The following is a 25,389-nucleotide window of genomic DNA, read 5'->3' as shown; positions in this document are numbered from 1 at the left end:
AGGGCAGGATGCAATCACGGGAATAGCCAGGTCTTCAGGTGTTTGCGGAATGACAAGAGGTTGGGTTCCTTGCGGATAGAGAGAGGGAGGGAGTTCCAGAGCTTAGAGGCGTTGTATGAGAAAAGGCGTCCGCCTGTCCGTGCCTTCTTGATCCTGGGGTTGTTGGTCAGATAGAGATCATCTGATCGCAGATTTCTGGTGGCTTTGTATGGTTTGATCAGGTTCTTAATGATTGGGGGACCCTTGCACTGCAGGTTTTTGTGTGTGATGCAGAGGGCTTTGAAATGTATTCTCTCCTGTATCGGGAGCCAATGAAGTGTTTTTAGAGTGGGCTTGGCGGAGCAGCGTTTTTTAGTGTTCGTGAGAAGTCTTGCTGCTGAGTTCTGGACCACTTGGAGCTTGGCAATGACCGATATGGGGGTTCCCAGATACAGGGCATTGCCGTAGTCCAGCCGGGAGAGGATAAGCGACTGAATCTGGAGCTTTCATGAGTGGTCGGGTAGGAGGGGCAGTATTTTACGTGTGGTTCGAAGTAGACCATAGCAGGTAGCAGCAGTTTTTCTACCTTGGGATCTGAAGGTGAGATCGTGATCGAGCCAGATGCCCAGGCTTTTTATTTCTTTTTTTGACGTAGGGGCGGGTCCTATGCAGATAGGCCACAGAGTGTTGGGGTTGAAAGTTGGTTGGTTCCCCAGCAGCATGAGCTCCGTCTTTTCGCCGTTGAGTTTAAGGTGTGATGCACTCATCCAGCTAGCTACTTCTTTGAGGCAGGTGCACAGATTCACCGAGGACCGTTCCTACTGATTGAGTGACACGATTAGTTGAGTGTCATCTGCGTAAGTGACTATTTTGACTCCGAAGGGGGTTACTATTTCAGCCAGAGGGGACATGTATACATTGAAAAGTGTGGGGCTCAGGGACGAGCCCTGGGGAACCCCGCATTGAAGCGGCACTGGCTGGGATCGGGTGTCACCTTCGAACAACTGGAAGGTTCTTTCTTCCGGGAATGATTTCAGCCATGCTAGAGCCATGCCCGTTACTCCTGCCTTTTCAAGACGGTGTACCAGCGTGCAGTGGTTCACCGTGTCAAAGGCTGCGCTTAGTTCCAGGAGGATGATGGCTGAGGATCCTCCGGAGTCTAAGATCTTTCTGGCCTCCTCCACTACCGCTACTGATGTTAAAGGCAAGCAGGAAGAGTTTGCACGTCAACTACCCCCGTTTGAGAAAAAGAAGGTTGCTGCACTAACAGCGAGGTATGCCACAGAAAGTGAGAACGCAGCTTTGGAACCTGACATGTGCACTAACGCTGCTAGACAGTGCAGCGGAGGTTACAATAGTGCGGCAAGCACTGCGTCCATATCTGAAGGCGACAGCAACTGACACATTTATTACTGCAGAAACTGCTGACACTAGAGTGGCTCCCCCTGACAGACTATATGACATAGTCCTTTTAATTGAAGGTGACATACAACGTTAAATAAAAGTTTTTGGGGGAAAAATCTGACCCAGCTTTCGTTTGGCTGCTCCCAGAGGGGAGGAGGTAATCCTCCCATCTTTCGCGCACACTGTGCCGAAAGAACAAGCTCAGAACTTTGCAGAAGAGTGGGCACAGGTGCTTGCTCCAGCGTTGTACCGTACTCAGGTTGGGTGGGATAAATTGACGCCAAGCCATGAGATTCCATTATGGTCTATGCCACAGTCACAACCCCAATATCCCATGCGCCGCAAAGCTATATCTCACGTCGCAGAAATCCTTGAACAATTGGAATATCAAGGTGTAATTGAAACATGTGTGTCACCCATGAATAATCCTCTTTTCACTGTCACCAAACTTGATGGGTCGTACCGCCTAGTTTTGGATTATCGGAATTTGAACTCTCATTGTCGAACCTGCGCGGTACAAAATACCCACAGTTCTGACCTCGTTGATAGTCTCGTGAGAAAAAGGTTTAAAACCACACTTGACATCTCCAATGTCTTTTATAGCCATAACCTGTCCTCTATTAGTAGTCAATGGACAGCCTTTACTTCCGGCGGCAAACAAAAGCAGTTTAACCCCTTCGCTGCTAGGCCTTTTCCCCTCCTGTGCTAAGCCTTTTTTGGGCTATTTGGGGTAGTGCGCGCTTAGGCCCCTGTAACTTTTTGACCACATTAGGTATCCACGCCAAATTTGCGTCCTTTTCTTCCAACATCATGCGGATTCTAAAGGTACCCAGGGTTTGTGGATTCTCCTAGAGGGTTCCCAGAAAATTGTGAAAAATGGGGAAAAGTGGCTGCAAATGAAAGCGTCTGGGTTTTTCTCTGCAAATGATATCAAAAAAGGGGTTGTGGGGCTGAAATCACCATTTCTCCAGCTTTAAGGGAATGACAGTTTTTTGTCAGAAATCCAACTTTTTTTACACAGTTTTGACATTTTTCTGGGACATACCCTATTTTTGCAATTTTTTGTGCTTTCAACCTCCTTCCAGATAATTGTAGAAATGGGTAGAAAAGCAATAATGTATCTTGGAAAGCTATACATTTTTGAAAAGTAGACAAAATTCTGAATACAGCAAGGGGTCATTTGTGTAGATCCATCAAGGTTTCTTTATAGAAACTAACAGTTAAATATAGGGAAAATTAATAATTAGTTGAAAAAAGCAGCCTTTTGTGTCAACGTTTTCACCTGTAACTTCTTCTAATTATGACATCTCTTAGAAAGCAATGTTCCGTTACATCCGCTGGACGTTCCTGGTTGTGGGTATATATAGGACTTGTAGGTTCACCAAGAGCCCAACGAACCCAGAGTAAAAACTGAGCAGCATTTTGTAATGGTTTTTTTTTTAGTTCCTGGTATATAGCAATTATAGTGTGAAAATGTATACATGGAAAAATTGGTATGAAAGACACCTATGTATTTCTGAAATGGGAACAAATTACAGAGTTTATAAACAGTGCATATTTGCACATTTTCGAAATTGGGAATACTCATACTTGCATGACAATTATTGGTCATTTTTCAAAATGACTTTTTTTTTACACAATGTCTTTCATTTGGAAGGAAGAAATGCATCAAAAATCAATAGGTAATAACAGTTGCTTTACAAATCTGAACTACGCTAAGTCTCCCAATAAAAATGGTACCTCACTTGTGTGGGCAGGCATAGTGCCCACGACAGGAAGTGGCTCAAAACACACCACATTTTCACACTGAAAATTTACACATTTTTTGCGAAGAGTCTAGCTGTAGTTTTTGAACCCTAGCTCTGCCGGCACCTAGAGAAACCTAGCAAACCTATACATTTTTGAAAACTAGACACCCAGGGGAATCCAGGATGGGGTGACTTGAGTGCCTCCCACCATGGTCTGTTACCCAGAATCCCTTGCAAACGTAAAACATTGACAAAAAAACACATTTTCCCCACATTTCTGTGATGGAAAGTTCTGGAATCTGCGTGGATCCACAAATTTCCACCCACCCCGCTACCCCAAAGTCCTACAAGAAAAATGGTACCTCACTTGTGCGGGTCGGCCTAGTGCCCGCGACAGGAAACGGCGCAAAACGCAACGTGGTCACACCTCAATTTTGCAGTGAAAAATTACCCTTTTTTGGCAAAGTGACTAGCTGTAGTTTTTTAACCCTAGCCCTGCCGGCACCTAGGGAAACCTAGCAAACCTATACATTTTTTAAAACTAGACACCCAGGGGAATCCAGGATGGGGTGTCTTGAGTGCCTCCCACCATGGTCTGTTACCCAGAATCCCTTGCAAATGTAAATAATTGACAAAAAAAACACATTTTCCCCACATTTCTGTGATGGAAAGTTCTGGAATCTGCATGGATCCACAGATTTCCACCCACCCCGCTACCCCAAAGTCCTACAAGAAAAATGGTACCTCACTTGTGCGGGTCGGCCTAGTGCCCGCGACAGGAAACGGCGCAAAACGCAACGTTGGTCACACCTCAATTTTGCAGTGAAAAATTACCCTTTTTTGGCAAAGTGACTAGCTGTAGTTTTTTAACCCTAGCCCTGCCGGCACCTAGGGAAACCTACCAAACCCACACATTTCTGAAAACTAGACTCCCGGCGGCTTCCAGGGAGGTATGGCTTGCGTGGATCCCCCAACGTTTCCTTACCCAGAATCCCCTGCAAACCTCAATTTTAGCTGAAAAAATCATTTTTGTCACACATTTTGGTGTGGGAAAGTTGTGGCATCACCGGGCTCACACAAATTTACCACCACCCAGCGTTCCCCCAGCTCTCCTGGTAAAAATGGTACCTCACTTGTGTGGGAGGCCCAAGTACCCGCGGCAGGCAAGGGCCCATTGAAGTCCTGATAAAGTTCCCTATGCGAGAATTAACGACGTTGGTGACAGATTGATTCCCAACGCGGACTGCAGACTTTCCTTGATAACAGCCGCTCACTAAGGTTTGGCTTCTGCCCATGCCGGCGTTTCAGCGACTGTTACTATCTTACAACAACTTTACTGGTTGCGTGGATTGTATAAACAGACTCATGCTTATATCCTTAATTGTGACATTTGCCAGCAGATTAAACCTTTGAATGTTGCGCGTCCACCTCAAACACAGTTGTACATATCTACTAAACCACTTGGGTGTGTTTATTTAGATCACTGTGGTCCTTTCTCCTCTGATACTGCGTATAAGTACATCTTAGTTGTAGTGGATTCGTGCACACGTTTTCTATGGGTCTGGCCACAAAGGAGTGCTGATGCTCGAACTGCCATCAGGGATTTGCGTGTCTTTGTAGGAATTTTTGCATGTGGTACCCTCCATTCAGACCAGGGTCCAGCGTTCGCCTCTAAGGCGTACAAGGATGCCATGAGATCTTTGGGGGTCCAAGTCAAATTTTTGTCTCCATACTGGCCTGAGGGCAATAGTGTTGTAGAGCGAATGAACCGTGACTTAAAGCAATCCCTGACAGCTAGGGTTTTAGGTACCGGCAGGAACTGGTTGGCCCATTTGTATAGCATTCAACGTGCACTTAATAATCTCCCTAGAAGGTCTCTGGGTGGGCGGACCCCATACGAAATGCTCTTTGGGATAAAGATGTTTGCCCCCGACCTTGATGGTCTAGACATGGCGGCGTCGGCCGCACCCTTTGATGTAGATGATCATTCTGCTGTATTACAGAGTCTACAAGAGACCCGAGACAGTCTTGCAAAGGAACACTTGCCCTCCACAACTGATGCTGCACTTCAGATTCCGGTAGTTGGCTGGCTACCTCAAGTTGGTGACCTGGTCCGTGAGAAGGTGGAGAACAAGAAGGAGTTTGGCCCCTCTTATCGTGCACCGGTTCCAGTGCTTGGCGTGCAGGGTACAAGAACAGTCATTTTACCTCCACTTCCTGGTCGCAAGGATAACAGGCACATCTCCATTGACAATGTCAAACTACAACGAGTGGCCGATTCTTCTTAGTATGACTCCGGCGGTCTCTTGTCCAGCAATGCTGAGAAATTATGTTTTGGCTCTGGCAAATACCAACAGGCCTGACGTTGCCATCGAGATGCATACAGTTACAAATCCTTTATTGCCTCCACTAGCTGGTGGTCCAGTTGAAGATACTGAGTATACTTATCCCACAGATGTGTCGTTGCCTGGTTTACAATCAAGTGCAGTTGATCAGTCACGTTTTTCATTTGACACTAACTCTACAACATCGAATGCCACAATGAAAATTTCTATTTTTGCTGTTTGGTTTAAAAGACATTTTTTAATTCCTCCTTGGACTTACATTTGGCTGGGGCTCATATCTATTTTTTTGTTTATGTCGATTGTATTTGTGGTTGTATTTTTTGTCTAGTGAATGGACACTATCTGACCGAAAGATCTGCAATTAGATTAATTGATGTAACTTTGGCACCCCACTCCTCATCACACATCATGAGGAGAGACCAGACGTTTGTTAATATTGCTGCCTGGCCTGTGTTAGATGGGATTGTATGGGATGCTGTAAAATTTCAAATTCATGGTCCCACAGAGGTGATCAATGTCCTCAGTGTACTTCGTGTTTCTATGGGGGATGTTGTGAAATGAAACATACGCTCTGATGATTGGGATGTCCAAGCCATTGAGGCTCTTTTTTATGTTTTTAAATATTATGCTACTTTTGATGCTGAAGATTTGTATTTAGACTCAGCAAATTATGGAGAGTTGTTTTACTGCCAACACTATGGCAATCATTTCCTGCATAAGGCGAATACATTTAGAAATATCGTTAATTACACGCAATGAGAACATTGTCCATCTCCCATTGAAGGCAGCTCCAAAACTCTAGTGAAAAAATTTACATATTTTACTGATTTCAGTGTATCTAACCCTGAAGCCTTTTGTTTCAAAATGGCTGCAGAGCCAGCTTCCAAAGTTAAACTGACTCCTACTAAATTGTCGTACTCCAAGTCCTTTATAGATAAATTAACTACAGGGGGCTATGAGCTCTGGAAAGATACCATTTATCTTAAATCTGTTTGGGGTTCTAAAGCTTGGCAGGTGCAAGGCACAGAAGCTCTGCATCATGCATGCCTTATCCCGAACCACATGTTGTTTTTGAATTCTACCATTTTTCGGACCACCTGCTTTGGATTGGCTACTTAAAAAAAAATGAATTCCCCTACTATTCCTGACCTGGGCGCTTATCCAAAATGGGATAATCACACAGATCTGTCCCTTGATGAATTGCAGTCATTCATTACTAATACATCCTTCAATATTTCCAACTTAGATCCTGAAGGATGGCTATTATGTCAGAAAAGTTTGGATTCCTGTCAACATCGTTTTCTGGTTCTGCTCCCCGGCTCTACACAGGTTAGGGTGGACCCCCGATTTGAATCTTCCCATTCTGTTACTACCTATTCTGTAGGAAAGTTATGTCAAACCTGGCTGCAACATTCCACCTTGGCATCTGTTAAACTGAATTTATCCAAATTAAATGACAAAGTAGATTTGAATGATTTTGTTAAGGGCCCTGTGGGTAGCAGGTCCAAAAGATGGGTGTGTGCTGTGTATAACGAAGTTTGAAAATTATCTCAAATTTTAGCTGCTTCTAGATTAAGAGCTATTGATCAAGCAAATTTGGAAAAAGTGCTTGCTGTCATTGATAATAGCATTAACACCCTTTCTTCCAGAATGTACACATTAGATAATATTGTTTCATGTGTTGTGGATATTGTACAGGATGATATGTCTGTTTTATACCATGGTCAAAATCAATTGCGTTCTATAATGCAGTTTGCATGGACTTTACAAAAATTGAAGGCTGGAAAAGTTCCCTGGGACTACATGAACACATCATCTTTATTCCTGCCATTTAATCTGACTGATTAACAACAGTTCATGTCCATGAAGCATGCAACATACTCATTATTGCATATTGAAAAGTTGAAACCTTTACCATCCTCTGTGGCCGAATCGAACTCTGCTGTGTGGCTTATCCATGGATTAATCACTTTACCATTTCCATTGTTTAAGTTCAGTTCATGTATGAAACACTATGCCTTAGGCAGATAGGAACCATTGGGTACCCCTTTCCTGCATGAAGTTTGGTCACTCCCATTTACATCAAAAATACTACTTAGAGAAAGGGTCTGAGGGAAGAATATTTAAAGACCTGCCCACATTCTAATCCCCATAACTAGACTACACACACACAAGAGAATTGGGGGTCTAATAACAGACAGCACAAAAGATAAAGAAGAAGGAAATAGGTGTATGAAGCCAATCAGGACCGGACGTCCTTAGAGCAGAGCGTGGATTACCATCAACCTTCCTCATTCACTGAGGTAGATAGTGAGAGCAGAGATACGCTTTTGATCGTATCTATCATCTGGTATCCAACTTCGGCAGAGGTATGTCTCTTGATCATAGAGACTGCCTCGCTAGTTAGAAGCTCTATTGCTCACTCGGGCTGATAAGTATAAAGCAAACAAGACACGTGAAAGAGTGTAGCATCCAAACAAAGTAAAAGTGCAGTGCAAGAAGGTTAGTGAAATCTAAAAAAGGTTGTGTAGAGAGTACGATGTAGTTCAATTCACTCCACACACCTAGATTAAAAAAAGTGTATCGAAGTTATAAGCAGTACCAACTAGTTGCTGCTAAATATGGGTCGACATGTTTCAGCCAAAAGGGAATATTTCCCACGGCTTTCTTCAGGACCTTAGTTCTTCGAAATTATGCTACTGCGATAGTTTAGTACACTTCCAATAGTGAAACGTGCCCACACATATCTGATATAAGAAAGATGTGAAAAATGAACAAATAAACAATGTTGTAATGAATACGACCTCAAGGTGTCCTAATCCTCTGAGTCACAGGGTGCAAGCATCACCTATGGAGATAGGACAATTAACACACAGAATCCATCTCAAACGTCAACAGTGCTGTCTTAAAGCAGGCCCATTATGTGAGTCTACCTATTCATTGTTGTAAAAGAATCTACACAATGCTTACCCCACGTGACCTGGGATTGCACCTCACCTACCCTGGAACCTGGCTCAGGTAAAGGAGGCCCGCTCTAAATCGTGGATGAAAAAAAAGCAGAACATATTCTTAAAAATGAGAAAGCCCAAGGTCAATCTCAGTGGCTATCCTGCGTGAAATTGAACGCAGAATGCTTACGCTCTTTCATAGTGTGCCCTCCCCCTCAGTTGGCTGCCCATGCCAAAACACCAACACTTCAGTGGCCCCTATTTGTTTATTAAAATAGCAAAAAAACGTAGCGTGGCGGTTTTAAAACCACGAAGCTAGCGTCTAAATCAGGGTCAAATAACTCTACTTGCACAAGCTATCCCCACCATCTCTGATACTCTGAGATTAAGCGGGTCACTTACAAGGCTAACTGATGTTAGTCCCCACTGTTACTAAAACTACGAGTGCGAGAAATAGGCGAATCACTGTGAGGACCCCCCAAAAACTACCCTGCATAGATAGACTGAGACAGTTAGCACGCCAAAACTTACCTGTCCGTCGTTGCCGAGCAGGGTGGGAGGCAACGATCGGGACCAGGAAGTTTGCTTAAATAGCGTAAATACGCGCATTTGGAATCAATTAACAAAAGACGCGCCTAGCGCTACGTAAACTCGCCGTTCCTTGAACGCGACAAATGGTTACTAAACTACAGTATGATGTCATGCCTCATGGGAAATGTAGTACTGCTTGTGGCTTGACAAAAAACATCGCGTTTGCGAAATACACAAGTGGTGAAAACACGTACAGTTAAATGTTCAACTCATACCTAGGCAGAAGGTAGCTGCATCAATAGAAACACTGGTATCAGCAGGACTGATTTCAACTCAATGCGAGACACCACAAGTAAATCGAATTATAAAATAATGTAATAGGGGATCAAGTTATGGTTTGATTGTCTCCTTCAACAGTTGCGATTAGTTTGCATAGCATTTAATATCTTACTAAAAGAAACGCATATAGCGCTCCGTGGCCTCTACGTCACCAGCGCGCGACTCCAAAATGATGTCATGCCTCATGGGAGATGTAGTTTGGCTGACACATCGTCACCAGCTGACAGTGTTTGCTTGCCGCGTGCAGTATAATATTTTTCAAGAAAAATGACAACTATTATGCCAGAGTCAGCAGGACTTGTTACTGGTGTACAAGGTGCAACTACAGAATGTTATCATGAGAAGTGTAGTGTCTATACTGTGTCTCTTAATCACTACGGTTGCTTTTAAGGTGTATTTCGGTAGCCTGTTTACTACTAAAATATTATACAGCTTATTATATCAGAGAGGGATTTAGTATTTATTTTATAGGTTCTAGTTTATATCTTTTTATGATTTTTTGATTTTTTAACTTTTTGTACTATACTATTCCCTCTAGGTGCTAAGAGACAGGACGATATGATGCTAGCTGTCGTACACCACATCCTAAAGTGTATTTGCGTCGTCATTTATAGCACCAGAGGCTCAGGGCACAGCAAAGAATGGAGAGCATGTACCTCATTGTGAAGCTAAATCAGTACCTCTAACTAAATGCTGATCCAGGGAATATCATCATTTAATCCCAAAGTGTCACACTTGAGCCTATGGACCCATTTTTGTTCTTTAATGAACAGATATCTGGAGACATCACTGACGTGTGACGGGATCATCGGTTTCTCCAGTACTGTCCAGTGAAACTCTTCTGCAGTGTGATTAGCCTCTGAAAAATGCCTAGTGAGTCTGGTGGTCAACTTTCGGCACCTGAAAGTGCTCTTATGCTCCAAAATCCGTGACCTCACCTTGCGAGTAGTCATCCCCACATACTTAGTTTGAAAAGGGCATGTAAGTAGATAAATAACATTACTGCTGTTACAGTTCGTAAAGTGGGTCTGGATCCAAGGTCTGTTCGACCCTATATCAATTGACGAAGTATGGGTGGTTTGTGGGCAAACCGAACACCCCCCGCAAGGGTGGTGTCCAGTCACAGCCGATAAATCCCATAGAGTGCCCAACGATCTAGTGGGCACAACCTGGGGGCGTGTATGGACCAATCGGTCTTTAATGTTGCCTGATCTTTTGAAAGCAAAAAGCGGCATCGCAATCTTCTCACTACAGCTGTTTAAAATCCGCCAATGTTTCTTAATACTTTTCTTGATGTTGTTCGATAAAGTACTAAATGTGTTGACAAACGTCAGACATTCAAGAGGTGGCTTAGCTACGGGTGGTTCTAGCAGGGCTTCACGATTATTATTCGAAGCTCTTTAGAGGGACCGTTTGACCAGCTTCCGTGGGTAATGTCTCTCTGCCAATTGTTCAGTAAGAAGACTCGTATGTTTTCTGAAACCCTCAATTGTCGAACAGTTCCTCCGCACCCTAAGGAACTGGCGATAGGGCAAATTGTCCCTTAAAGCCTTCGGATGCTGGCTATCATATCGCAAAAGCGAATTGCGTGCCATAGGCTTACGGTATAGTTCACTTTCAAGACCCTCTGATGTTACAAAAATGGATAAATCCAAGAATGCCAAGCGGGTCTTGTCCAGCTCAACCGTGAATTTCAAATAGTCATTTTGTGTGTTAAGCCACTGATGGAAGTGGCCGATAGACTGTTGGTCTCCCCTCCACACCACCAACACATCATCTATATACCGCTTCCACAAGCGGATTGATGTGAAGAAGGGGTTGGTGGGGGCCAGCACATGCTCTTGCTCGAATGAGTGGACATATAAGTTCGCTAAGCTGGGCGCGAAAACGCTGCCCATGCTGGTCCCTGACGTCTGCAAATAGATGGTATTCTCAAACTTAAAGAAATTTTCTTTCATCGCCAGTCTGGCTAAGGCCATGATAAAGGGTACAGGTGTAATGGACTGCAGATCAGTTGCCTCTAAAATAGAGCATACTGTGTCCAACGTTTCATCTTGGGGAATAGATGTATACAGAGATTCGACATCGAAGGAAACTAAAAAGTCTCGCTCCGAGTCGAATTCCATAGAGGGAAGCAGTCGCAGGACATCTTTGGTATCCTGCAGATACGTCGGCATCTTCTGGACAATGGGTCTTAAAAAATAGTCCACAAAAGATGACAAAGGTTCCAGAAGAGAGCCCTGCCCCGAGATGATTGGTCTCCCAGGAGGTGGTCTCTGGGGCTTGTGCACTTTGGGCAAAACGTAAAAGTAAGGAGTGACAGGAAACTTGGTCTGTAGGAATAGTGCTTCCCGAGTTGTAATCCAACCTTCACTAAGTGCCACTTCAGTGATTTCCCTTATAGTTTGCTGTAGTCTAGCTGTGGGATCTTGAATGAGAATTCTGTAGGAGTTCTGATCGCCCAATTGGTCGAAGACATTCTGCTCTATAGTCAGCGGTGTCCAAAATGACGTTAGATCCACCCTTATCCGCAGGTTTGATGGTAATATCATCATCTTTGGACAAAGAGGTAAGCGCCTGTTGTTCACATCGTGGTAGATTGCTAAACCTATTGTTCTTTATTTTGTACATGGCAGTAACCTCACCCACGACAGCTTTTGCGAAAGTCAAAACCCGTGGAGGAACAAGATGAGCTGGAGGATTGAATGTAGATTTTAATCTGAGGCCCGTGTTCTGTTCAATCTCATCAGGATCAGGTAGTGGTTTATCTTTAAAGAAATGATGGAGCCTGAGTTTCCTAAAAAACTGTGCCAATTCACATTGGATCTGGAAGGGGTCACCTACAGAAGTGGTAACAAAGCCGAGACCCCTGTTAAGGACAGATTGCTCATCTCTAGACAGAGTTCTCTTGCTCAGATTAACTTTGAGGTTGGGTTCGTGCTGTTCCCTGATGGAACTGAGTTCTTCCTCGTGTTGCTCCGAGTCCCTGCGTGGGGACCTGAGGGTAGTCCTGAGGCTGGATCCCAATGAACTTGGGCTTGTGCATTTCTTCTTCTGCCTCGGGGTCTTGAGGGGCCATACCCTAAAAAAGACTGGCTATCATATTCAGGTTGATATGGTGTCATTGGTGGCTGAAAGGCTTGCGGTGGAAAGCCCCATGGAGCCGGCGGCCACCACTGTTGAAATTGTGGTGCACCAAAACCCCTATGATTATAAGGTCTAGCGTATCTGCCTCTGCCTCTAGAGCGTTGTTTTTGGACATTGGGTCCATCTGTGTCGCTGGAGGTTTCAGCTGAGCTAGAACCAGAGTAGGTGGAATCATATCACTTCCCATTACTCCTGAATTCTGGGGGTGTGTAGTTCTCACTAGTGTAGGGATAGACTTTTCGTGCTTAAATTTAGCCAGATCTTTTTTTAAAATGTTCAATTTTGGTAAGGAGAATAGAATCTTTGAACTCCTTATTGTTTTTATTGGATTCATCCAAATTCTTCTTGAATAGAGTGGCAGTGATGGTAACTTTGATTTGCGCTTCCAAAGCCTGTATCTCTAAAAGAATGGAGTCAGCAACCCTCTTCGCTGTGCTTATGATAAGAATCAACCAGTCACGCATACAGCGCCACGCTATAAGGGACCAGTCTTTAAGAAACACCCTATCTTCCAAAAATAGCCTAGGGGTATTCGTCACTATCAACCCCGGAGGAGCACAGTTAGCTCTTAAATACTCCGCCATAATAGCGCCATGAATAGAAGAGCGTGAATGGGATTTCTTGAGCACAAGGACTCTGCCCCACTCATTGCCTGTATCTATCAAGGGGGCATTCGGTCCCTCAAGGATGCTGGGTGTGTTGTCTAAAATAGATTGATATACTGCATCATCGTATGCTAAGTCGCTGAATTCTGCCATTTTAGGTAGGCCAAAGCAAAAACCTAGTGTGAGGCTAAGGGACACGGTACTAAAGAGAAAAACACAGTGAAAGTGCAAAGTAAGCAGTTAGATAAATCTGCAATGAAAACAAAACAAAAGACTACCTAAAAAAACAGTGTAGTCCTAAACTGGACCCGCAGCTGTAGGCTGCTCAAGAACATCAAAAATACTACTTAGAGAAAGGGTCTGAGGAAAGAATATTTAAAGACCTGCCCACATTCTAATCCCCATAACTAGACTACACACACACAAGAGAATTGGGGGTCTAATAACAGACAGCACAAAAGATAAAGAAGAAGGAAATAGGTGTATGAAGCCAATCAGGCCCGGACGTCCTTAGAGCAGAGCGTGGATTACCATCAACCTTCCTCATTCACTGAGGTAGATAGTGAGAGCAGAGATACTCTTTTGATGGTATCTATCATCTGGTATCCAACTTCGGCAGAGGTATGTCTCTTGATCATAGAGACTGCCTCGCTAGTTAGAAGCTCTATTGCTCACTCGGGCTGATGAGTATAAAGCAAACAAGACACGTGAAAAAGTGTAGCATCCAAACAAAGTAAAAGTGTAGTGCAAGAAGGTTAGTGAAATCTAAAAAAGGTTCTGTAGAGAGTACGATGTAGTTCAATTCACTCCACACACCTAGATTAAAAAAAGTGTATCGAAGTTATAAGCAGTACCAACTAGTTGCTGCTAAATATGGGTCGACATGTTTCAGCCAAAAGGGAATATTGCCCACGGCTTTCTTCAGGACCTTAGTTCTTCGAAATTATGCTACTGCATTAGTTTAGTACACTTCCAATAGTGAAACGTGCCCACACATATCTAATAAGAAAGATGTGAAAAATGAACAAATAAACAATGTTGTAATGAATACGACCTCAAGGTGTCCTAATCCTCAGGTGCAAGCATCACCTATGGAGATAGGACAATTAACACACAGAATCCATCTCAAACGTCAACAGTGCTGTCTTAAAGTCTACCTATTCATTGCTGTAAAATAATCTACACAATGCTTACCCCACGTGACCTGGGATTGCACCTCACCTACCCTGGAACCTGGCTCAGGTAAAGGAGGCCCGCTCTAAATCGTGGGTGACAAAAAAGAACATATTCTTAAAAATGAGAAAGCCCAAAGTCAATCTCAGTGGCTATCCTGTGTGAAATTGAACGCAGAATGCTTACGCTCTTTCATAGTGTGCCCTCCCCCTCAGTTGGCTGCCCATGCCAAAACACCAACACTTCAGTGGCCCCTATTTGTTTATTAAAATAGCAAAAAAACGTAGCGTGGCGGTTTTAAAACCACAAAGCTAGTGTCTAAATCAGGGTCAAATAACTCTACTTGCACAAGCTATCCCCACCATCTCTGATACTCCGAGATTAAGCGGGTCACTTACAAGGCTAACTGATGTTAGTCCCCACTGTTACTAAAACTACGAGTGCGAGAAATAGGCGAATCACTGTGAGTACCCCCCAAAAAGATAGACTGAGACAGTTAGCACACCAAAACTTACCTGTCCATCGATGCCCCAGGAAGTACCGAGCAGGGTGGGAGGCAACGATCGGGACCAGGAAGTTTGCTTAAATAGCGTAAATACGCGCATTTGGAATCAATTAACAAAAGACGCGTCTAGCGCTACGTAAACTCGCTGTCCCTTGAACGCGACAAATGGTTACTAAACTACAGTATGATGTCATGCCTCATGGGAAATGTAGTACTGCTTGTGGCTTGACAAAAAACAACGCGTTCACGAAATACACAAGTGGTGCAGCTACCTTCTGCCTAGGTATGCGTTGAACATTATACTGTACGTGTTTTCACCACTTGTGTATTTCGCGAACGCGTTGACTACTACCTGTCTTGACTACTACCTGTCTTACCCTGTAACGCCCCTAAATGTAGTATTCAAGTGGCACCCATGGGCCCTGAACTTTAGATTTGATGGATACAAACAAGACACAGACAAGGAAGAGCTGTTGACCCAAGAACCCAATTGTGGTGTGCTGTCTCGTCCTGCTGCTGTTAAGCCTCCAAAAAACCCAGATCACCTCCTGTCCTTCACCAATTGCGAGACGATTCTCTTGGAGTAGAGGAACTACTCCCCTGCAGTTTCCAGGCACCGAACCTGCACAGTCCTTTTTACCAACTTGCTGCTCCCCGGCGACTCCGACGTCCCACCCAAGGAAGAAGAAGTACACCACCGTCCGAGGGCCAGATCTGTCCCCCCACCAAGTGACAGGACAACAGGATCTATCATAGCTGTGCCATAGCAATACCCGAGGTACTGGACCACCTGCAACAAATCCAAGATGAAGGGTCCAACCTGGACTCCAACTGCTCAGGAAGCAAGCACCCATGGAGGAACATCGAGACCACTGAGACCTACTCCATGAGTGGCCAGGCTGTCCGGAAATCCTCCCTGCAACCTGCCTTGACGCTCAGAGCCCAGACGACCTATCTGCTCTGCACCCAGCCCTCCTGACCTGGACCAACGAACCAGCTGAGATCCCGTGGTCCTAAGGCCCTTCTGACCGGATCCCTCATTTGGGTTCCCTCGGACTTACCTGTAAGCCTGATTTTAGTTGGCCTCCTTCTTTGTGGAGCACAAGCTACCACTGACCTCAGTACCCTGCTCCCGTACAAATCCGGGCCACTACAGGTGATCTGCTTGTGGAACATTGGACCTTGGTCTGCTGCTACCGTAAACTCCGAAGGTGAACCCCGAGAACTGACTGTGATTTTACATGCATTTTATTTTCTCCCATAGGTTATCATTGTGCATAATTACTCACAACTGTGAATTATTTTCCTAACTTTGAAATTTCATATCTTGAAAAGAACCTGCTCTGGAACGAAGTTCTTGGTCTTAAACAATCTGTATAATTTGCCCTGTATACCAATTAGGCACCCACTGGAATCCCTGCTCAGTGTACTTCGTTTTAGTAAACTATATAAAGAGCCAGATTCCTACAATTAGTCACCATGTATGTTTCAAAATGTCACAACAAGATTTTCCTATAACTCTTTAGGAAAGTAGGATCTGCTTCTTTGCTTGATGTTACCCTGTTTTTGACTAGTCTGACTGGGATCATGCTAATCAGGACCCCAGTCTATCTTCTTTCTCCCTAAAATGTTATGTCATTGTTGCACTTGGCCCTTTTTGCAGGGTCATCCCTAAACTTTGTGCCTTCCTCCTATATTTTTTCCGACCTGTTGTTGCCTGTTTTATGACTCTGGGCACTTTACCACTGCTGATCAGTGCTAAAGTGCATATGCTCTCCCTATTGTAAATTGATGTATGAATTTGTGATTCCATGATTGGTTGGTTTGGTTTACCTGTCAGACCCTAGTATAGTGCACCAGGAGTGCCCAGGTCTTGTAAATCCAAATGCTGCTGGTGGGCTTGCAGCACTGGTTGTGCCACCCACAGAAGCAGCCTGTAAAAGTGTGTCTAAGGTCTGCCATTGCAGAGCCTGCGTGCAGTCTGGTACTGTAATGCTGACTGGGCAAGTGCACCCACTTGCCAGTCTCTAAACCTTCCCTTTTCTTCATATCAGACACCCCTATGGTAGGCCCAAGGGCAGGGTGCATTGTAAGGATAAGGTAGGACATGTGTGTGTGTGGCATGTTCTAATAGTGAATTACAGCCCTTTTCGTTTTTCACCATGGCAAGGGTACCTGTTCTTCATAGACCAGAATGGGCAGTTTGATTATTACATTTTATAATCCTAACTGACTCAGGGAACATGGTAGAAATTCGAATGTAGTATGCCTGAACTCAGAATGATAAAATACATCTGTTAGTGAAGTTGGTTTTAACAGTCTGTGTTTGAAAATGCCACTTTTAGAAAGTAGTAGGCATTTTCTTGTCTAACCATTCAAACCTGCCTCTGCTAGGCTGTGTATTCCTTGTCTGGAGTTTGAGCGACAGGGCTGGGGAATTCCAGGAGACAGGGTGAGGTGGCTCAGTGGTGAATAGAGGGATCTGCATCTAGATGGGTGGGAGGAGTTGCACCTGGGACCTGAATAGGGCTGTGCCTTCCCTCCACAATGTTAGCTCCACCTCCTGTGGTGCGTCTGATGTCTCTGCCCTGCACTCTGAAAGGAAAGGAGTCAGGTAAACAAAGTGCTCCAGGACTGACCAGAACCGGTTTGAACAAGTCAAAGGCCCCTCTGCCCTCAGAGGATAACGGATTTTGGGGTATAAGTATTGGGACCCTGATCCCAAGAATTTAGATCACTTTGGGAAAACAAGAAGAAACATCTGCTGAGGAGAGGAACCAAGAAGAAACTGAGGAGAGACTATCCCTGAAACTGGGGGATTGGCCTGCAGGGGTTGCCTACTGCCAAAGAGAGGAGAAAGGAACTTTGTGTGTACGTTTGCTCAACTTGTGAAGGATCTCCAAGGACTTGGAAAAGAGCTTGCCTCCTGCTGAAGTCTCAGGAACAATAGAATTCACCCACCAGCTCCCTAGAGTTCTTTGGAAGTGCCTGCTGCTGTTTTGGGGCCTTCTGAGGGACTACGTGTTGCAAGGAGCTGGAAGCGCCACTCAAGAAGGAGAAGCGTGCCACCGTCGGAGCTGTTGTCGTCGCATCGTGTAAAGAGGTGCCGCCGCTGCAGTTGTCGCATCGAGGGAAGCGTCTCACATCTTCGAAGAAGTGTCTTGTAACGCCGAAGAAGCGTGTCGCCCTCGCAGCCATCGTAGCTGAAGCATTGCACCGCATAAAGAGAAGAGTCTCGCATCAAGGAAGAAGCATGGCACCATCGCAGCCATCATAGCTGAAGCATTGCACCGCATCAAGGAAAGCTCCTCGCATCCAGGGAGAAGCGTGCCGCCATCGGAGCTGTTGTCGTCGCATCACGTAAAGGGTATCGCCACTGCAGTTGTCGCATCGAGCAGAAGCATCTCGCAATGTCGGAGAAGAGTGTCGCCGCCAAAGCCGCTGTCTTTGCATTGCATAAAGGGGTGTTGCCGCTGCAGCTGATGCATCGAATCGAGTCTTCTCGCAACATCGGAGAAGCGTGCCGCATCTGGAAGATCTTCACGTCTTTATTTCTTTGCACCAAACATTATACAGTTGAAAACATGCTTTAGCCTGAGGCAGTAATTCTATATTAGAATTGTTTCCACGCCCTTCTAATTTCATACTTGTCGTTTATGTGATACTAGCATATGCATTAATATTTCACAACCATGTTATTCACAGGGGTGCCGCTGTTGGGGGAAGGAGCACTGACCTTCGGTAATAGTCTGCTGCCTTGGGGAGAGTTAAGCCCCTAATACCGCCATTGCTCCAGCTCGGAAATCGGCACTGACCTGTTACCAACTGGTGCCTACATCCTGGGGTGACTCCTCGTTCAAGGAGATTGTAAAGAGGATGCCTTGCAGGGACTCGATCAGCCAGGAGTCCCTGCTTCACCACCTGCTACCGTGCTGTGACTCCGCCCACTGGAGCCTCTCGCGATATATTAGTCGCCAGGGCACCCGCTGCGCGGGAGCACGCGGGAGCATCCCGGGAGAAGCCCGGGCAAAGGGCGGGCCGTCTGCGGCCGTCCTAGGCAGACCGAGGCTGGGCTGGGCCACCCCCCTAGGCAGACCGTTCAAGGTTAGTGACAAGATTTGATTACCTCTGGGAGCATATTCCAACTTATGGTAGGAAGGACGCCATCTGCTGTATAGTATATCCGGCCAAACACTTAATATGGGGAAAAGAACACCAGCTGTGCCCAGGCCAAATGGTAAGCAGAAAATGCCTGTAACAACTCCCACTACCCCATTGCCTAGCTTGACAGCCATAGACAAAATGCTCCAGAAGACTATTGGTGTTGTCGCTACGGCCATCCAGAATACCGAAAGGCGTCTCCCGCTTCCACCGAGCCTGCCCCTATTCAAGCATCAAGAAAACTCACTGGATTCCCTGCTTGCTACATCTTATGCGGGGCTCCCAGGCGCAGACTCCAATGAGAACTGCATAATCGTAGACACGGTACCCCCTGGACATTTTTCTACGGATAGCAGGCTCTCGTCAACCCCTACTATGCTAAGGTCAAGCATGAATAGGAGCCTTGATTCTTCTTTACCCTTAGTTAATGACCAGGCACACTTAGAGGGCACAGGACTGTGCCCCGATTTTGATGTGTTAACTACAGACACGGACAAAAGCGTCAGTATATCGATGCAAACCAGGGGGCAGAAAGCTAAGAGGCAAAAAGTTAAGCGAAAACAGAAACACATAGAGCCAGCGCCGAATAAATATAGAGATAAGGGTGGGCGCAATCAACTACGGAGGACCCCTGCCCCTGTAGAGCAAAATGAGGGTAAGGGGAAAGGTCAATCTAGTGAGATGGATTGCCAAATTATAGAAGCCAGTGCAGCGCTGGGGAACGAGGGCTTCTGGGGGAGGATGGAGACCCTGATAACCACCCTTTTAGGGTCAATTAACCAATAAGTCCTCAACATAGATAAGAGGCTGAGAGCATTAGATGATCATGTGATAAAATTGGGCACAGGGCATAACTTAACAATCATACCAAATCCGGGGATAATCACTGTAGACAAACCCAAAAACATCGTGGTTAGCACGAACACCAAAACCGAGCACAAGTAAAAACTCATCAAAAGCGGAACTTCCAGCCAAACGGGCACCCAATCCTAAAACAACTAAGGCAGATAGCTCAGAAGGTATGGATCAAACCATTGCTAAAAGCAAAAGGGCACCACCTAGACAAGCCAATAATGAAGCCCGAAATCCCCGAAATCCCCCATCAGCTAAGTCGGATCAAACTGCAGCAACCAATATGAGACAGATCCCGGCTCGTATCAGTTTACCCCCAGAGTGTGGGGCCTATGTGTTGGTCCTAGTTAATGTGTCTAAATTGAGGAAGGATCAAGAGGAAAACCCCACAACTCTTAAAAATAGAACCCTCCATTGGTTATCTGGAAACTGTAATTTTCCAATGGAAGGAGCAGGGGAGATTATTCACACCCAAAGAGTGGGGTGGGTGGGCCCGTTGAGAAAAAAGTTTGAGGGGGACTGCATAATTATAAACTTTAGGTCCCCGCAATGGGCGCAAACCACACTTGCAAAAGCTCCACTGCCCTCACCTTGGGAATTTAACACTACTCTGCTCCCTTTGGGATACTTCTACAGGCACTTAATAGATTCTAATTTTAATCCCGGGACTAACTCCTCAGCATATCAATTGGACCTAAATTACAATATCAGGAATAACCTCCGATTGTGCCACCAGGATCGAAATTCCAATTTTAGGAATGGCCCCCCATTAGGTCACCAGACCGCACCCCCAGTATACCCAATGTCACACCCATTCTTTCCCATTTTGCCCCAGCACATCCCAAGGGAGAGGCTTCATGCAGGGATCAATCAAAATTGCAACATGCCCCAGAATGAGTTGAGGTACATGTACAACATTCCAACTTATAACCGGTTTGAACACGCTTTTTCAAACCTAGAAGATCAGGATTGACTGGGGAACAGAGAAAGTAATATTGAATGTGAAGAGGTACCTAATGTTACTGGGGAACAATCACACCTAACACAAACTAACATAACCCAGACAATGGTAGTGCACGACGTCACTGTCCTACCCTCAGTCATACATGAGGATAAAACCACCATACCAACTCAACCTAAGCAGAGTGTTAGGGACAAGCTCCCTGGTTCCTTTAGTCATTCTGACTTGTCAATCCTTAGCTGGAACGTTGCTGGTTTAGAACCAAGATTGTCAGACCCTCAATGGGTCCAGCTATTGGATGGTAAAGACATTATTATGTTTCAAGAGACATGGGCTGTAGGGAATCTATATATAGAGGGCTACTATTGCTTTAGTGTGACTGCATTTAAGCCTGTTTTCGGTCGTGCAGTGGGAGGACTATTTATTGGTATCAGGACATTGGCGGGTGGCACCATCAAAGACTTATCAGGAGGGAACCCGAACATTCAGGTCCTTGAGTTCAAGCGAAAGACTAGGATTTATTTAATTAATTTTTATAATAATGATTTTTACTCTGTACCCAATAAGAACTACATAGCACTCTCCAAGACTTTACGAAATTTGGACGCAAATATAGAATTAGAGGAGGAGATAGGGATTTTAATTGGGGGGGATTTCAACGCGAAAATTACAAAGAAGTGCTGGCTTGAGGATAATAACTACTTAGATCAAGCTGAACGAAGGGGTATTGAATTAGCCAACATGCTAAGTGAGCACATTCTTAGCAATGCTACGGAAACAGGTCAAACCTCTAGCATGGACTGCGTCCCTACGTTCAGAGGGAGGGACTGCCGTTCAACTATTGATTTTATTTTTATGTCCCCTTACTTAGTAGACCGTGTAATAGAATCCAAAGTGATAGAGACATCATTTGGAGATCATAATCCCCTCACAATTACCCTGCATTTAGGCTCCAGTCCGGTATATGTCAATTTGAACGGTGCAAGAGATATCACACCTTCTGGTGATGGCCTGCGATTAAAATGGAGGGGAATTGACAGCGGGGCCATACTAGAAAGTGTGAAAAATGAACGTCCCAAATTAATTAATTCCTGTTTATCTCTAGATGGGAATAGTTACAGAATAATTAAGGACTTTGGCAAACTGTGTTTAGCAATAAACATTTCTTTGTCAGTCCCACTGCCAAAGAAAGGGAAAGAGCCAAGGTGGTTTGATTCCGCCTGTTCAACAGCAAACAGGGAACTGCGTAGGGCACTAACCACCAAGCCAAGGAGCACAGCAGAGGTACAGACAGCTAGGAAATATTACAAACTAAAAATAGCTGAAAGGAAGGCTGCATTACTGACGGAACAGTGGGAATCGCTGGTTGGAAGTGCTAACTTGAAGAGCAGCGGCCCCTTCTGGTCAGCCGTCAGGAAAATGAGAGACATGGGCAAACATCTATCCCCAATTAGCTGTAATATAACCAGCAGCACCTGGGAGGCCCATTTCTCCAAAATATATGCCGCCCCTCCTGAGGAAGTAACTATCTCGGTCCCTGGACAGCGGCTTACAGATTGACCTCTATGAGGTAGAGGTAGCCATCAGAGAGAGACTTGGTAACAAGGCCCCAGGTCCTGATGGACTCCCCATAGACGTTATTAAGCACAGTCCAGATCTATGGGCACCAATTCTTCTTAATGTTTTTAATAGCCTGCCAACAGTGCCCATGCCCCAAACTTGGGCTACCAGTATTATAGTCCCAATTTTTAAAAAGGGCGACAGGTCAGATCCAGTTAACTACCGTCCGATCTCGCTCTTGGACAACACCTTAAAAATTCTCGGGTGAGTTATCTTTAACAGGGTGGTAGAGTGGACTGAAGACACAGATCTATTGGACCCGTGCCAGATGGGATTCAGGAGCAAGGTGGGCATGGTGGAGCAATGTTTGAATCTAAAGTTGATAATTGATAAGTATAACGTTGCTCGATCGTCCCCTATTTACCTTGCATTCATGGATCTTTCATCCGCTTTTGATTTAGTTAATAGATTCAAACTGTGGGCCATGCTTCTTAATTATGGACTGGATGAGGACCTTGTAAACTTCCTGGCTTATCTTCACACTGACCTTAAGGCACAAGTCAGGATTTGGATGGGTGGAGAAGTATCCGGAGCCATAAAATTAGCAGGGGGGTCAGACAGGGGTGCGTTTTAGCACCCCTGCTGTTTATTATTTACATCAACGGCCTAGCTAGAGCACTGAAACAAGTGACTAGAGACGTCCTAATTATCCAGGGGCACCCACTGCCAGTTTTATTATACGCAAACGATGCGGTCCTTATGGGCCGCACTCCAAATGCCCTCTGTTTGCTTGTTGAAACCTTTGTTCAACACATGGAGGCCCTAGATCTGCGTGTACATTTAAAAAAATCTTTTATTATGCCATGTGGGCCTGGGAAACGAAAGCTCAATACTATTCATATAGGGTCAGATAAATTAGAATCTGTAACCTCATTTCCATATCTAGGGTTGGTTTTGCAGCGAACGGCTCATGGAGTGGGCATTCTGCCCACGCCATGGGCAAGTTCTCGAAAGCCACCAATTCTATATTGAGTCTTTCACGGCCAAAGAAAATAGGCGCCACCAGAGCTATTTTAACATTTTTTAGATTACAGTGCATTCCTGTAGCCACATATGGGGCTGAGGTCTGGGGATTGGGGAAAAGTCCTGGAATTCAGCGTGAAGAAAGTCGTTTTTGTAGGAAAATACTGGGCGCCCCAATCTCATCCTCTGAATTTATCTGTCATAAAGAACTAAACCTCCCCTATGTTTGCAACTTTATCAGAACTAGACCAGCTCTATTCTGGATTAGGATCTGGAGGAACAACTCAGCAACCTTAACACAAGACATTATAAAAGACTGCCTCAAATGTGACCACGGCTTATCAATCCCTTGGCTTGCGGGAGTTTTAAAAACATTGCGTGCCGTGGACAGAGGCGATCTTTTCTCCGACCCATCCAGAATTGAGCCTAAAGACAAGGTTGAGGTCAAACAAGCACTATATGCACTTTTTAACTCAGAACGAATGGGAAGGGAAATACTTAAACCCACCGTTGTTAGATACATAGGGAATGATCCGTGTAGGCAACCACTTCCACCCTACCTTACCCTCCCCATGTCCAACTGGGAAAGATCTTTGCTATTTCGTCTTAGGGCAGGCTCTGTGAAATTTCTATTGGGCTTTCCCCTGGGTTATCACCATACAACACTATATAACCCATGCCCGTGCGATGGCACTAGTACACAGAACGATCTGCACTTCCTATTCTTCTGTAAATTTTACTTAAAATATATTAATTGGTTTCTAACCCCTTATTTTAGAAAACAAAGACCCCTTTCTCTGGGGGAGTCTTGCTCAATGTTATTTTCCCTGGATACAGATGAATTCATTTTTCGCACTAGCACTTTTTTGAGACTGATAATACGCGCACGTAAAATGATGGAAAACCCCTGAAAATTGATTTATGAGAGTTGTATTGGTTTTTAATAATTATGAAATTGTATTTTGATTTATTGCAAAAATGAATTGTTCTCATTGTTGTACTTTTATGGATTTTATGAAATTCGAATAAAGGTCTTTTGAACTTGAACTTGAACACAGAGCACCAGATACTTCTGAATGTTATGTTCAGAATTATTTTACCGCAATCCTTCCTAATGTTTGCGGTGTCCTTTTTTGCTAGTTCTTAGGGGCATATCATCAAGGGCATTATCGCCGCTTTGGCAGCACTTTTTGCCGCCAAAGCGGCGATAATTTTAACGCCCTATCAACAAGGTGGCGCTAACATGCATTAGCGCATATTAGCTGCCGAATTCCCAACGCCTGGCATCTCAGCGATAAACATCGCTAATAAGATGCAAAGTAGGCGTGGCTGGGAAAACTACATGGGAAATTATCGCAAAGGCAGCTTCGCCATGTCAGCAAAGAGCCTTAGCGATAATAATCATTGCGTTAACTATGCCTTAACGCAGGAATTTAACGTCTGTTAAATTCCTGACTAAGGCATACCTAACATAGGAGGTGGATTATGGTGATACGACCTCAGGGTCGTATCACCAAGGCTATCGCCGTTTTGAGTGTAACATCGCTGGTTTTCCAGCGATGTTGGCCCATTTCCCTGGATATCACTGGAATATTATCACCCTGGAGTAACATGTTGTTAATAACGCGCTAACCAGGCGATAAATTCCAGCGATAGACGGCGATAAATATAAAAGCTCTAAGCGTGCTTTGCGATATTTATCGCCATCTGTTGCTGATATGCCCTAGAGTTTCTCATTAAGCAGTGAGAAGAGGCAATGTTTTTTTTCAGTTTGATAGTTTATGTGCTGTATAGTGCCTCGAGAATCATGGATCTTAAATGGTTTAAAACAACTTGAGTGGTTCTAACAATGTATTTTTTAGCAGCTTTTCAATAAAATAGCAGAAGAATACAAAATAATCAATACGGTTTAATCCTAAAAGCTCTGCTAAATAACAGTTATCCTAGAGATACTAAACATGTCCTCATATAAGCGCTTGGTGATCATCTTTGACTGAGGTGGTACTTTTTACATTAATTTCTGGCAGTTCCCAATAGTTTAAAAAATGTCCACACATTCGGAAAACTATTACAGTGTTAAATTACCTATTCTATTTTAGGGTGGGATC

Source organism: Triturus cristatus, chromosome 2_2 (genome assembly GCF_964204655.1).
Source record: "Triturus cristatus chromosome 2_2, aTriCri1.1, whole genome shotgun sequence".
NCBI classification, from domain to species: Eukaryota; Metazoa; Chordata; class Amphibia; order Caudata; family Salamandridae; genus Triturus; species Triturus cristatus.
This window is presented reverse-complemented; position numbering follows the sequence as displayed.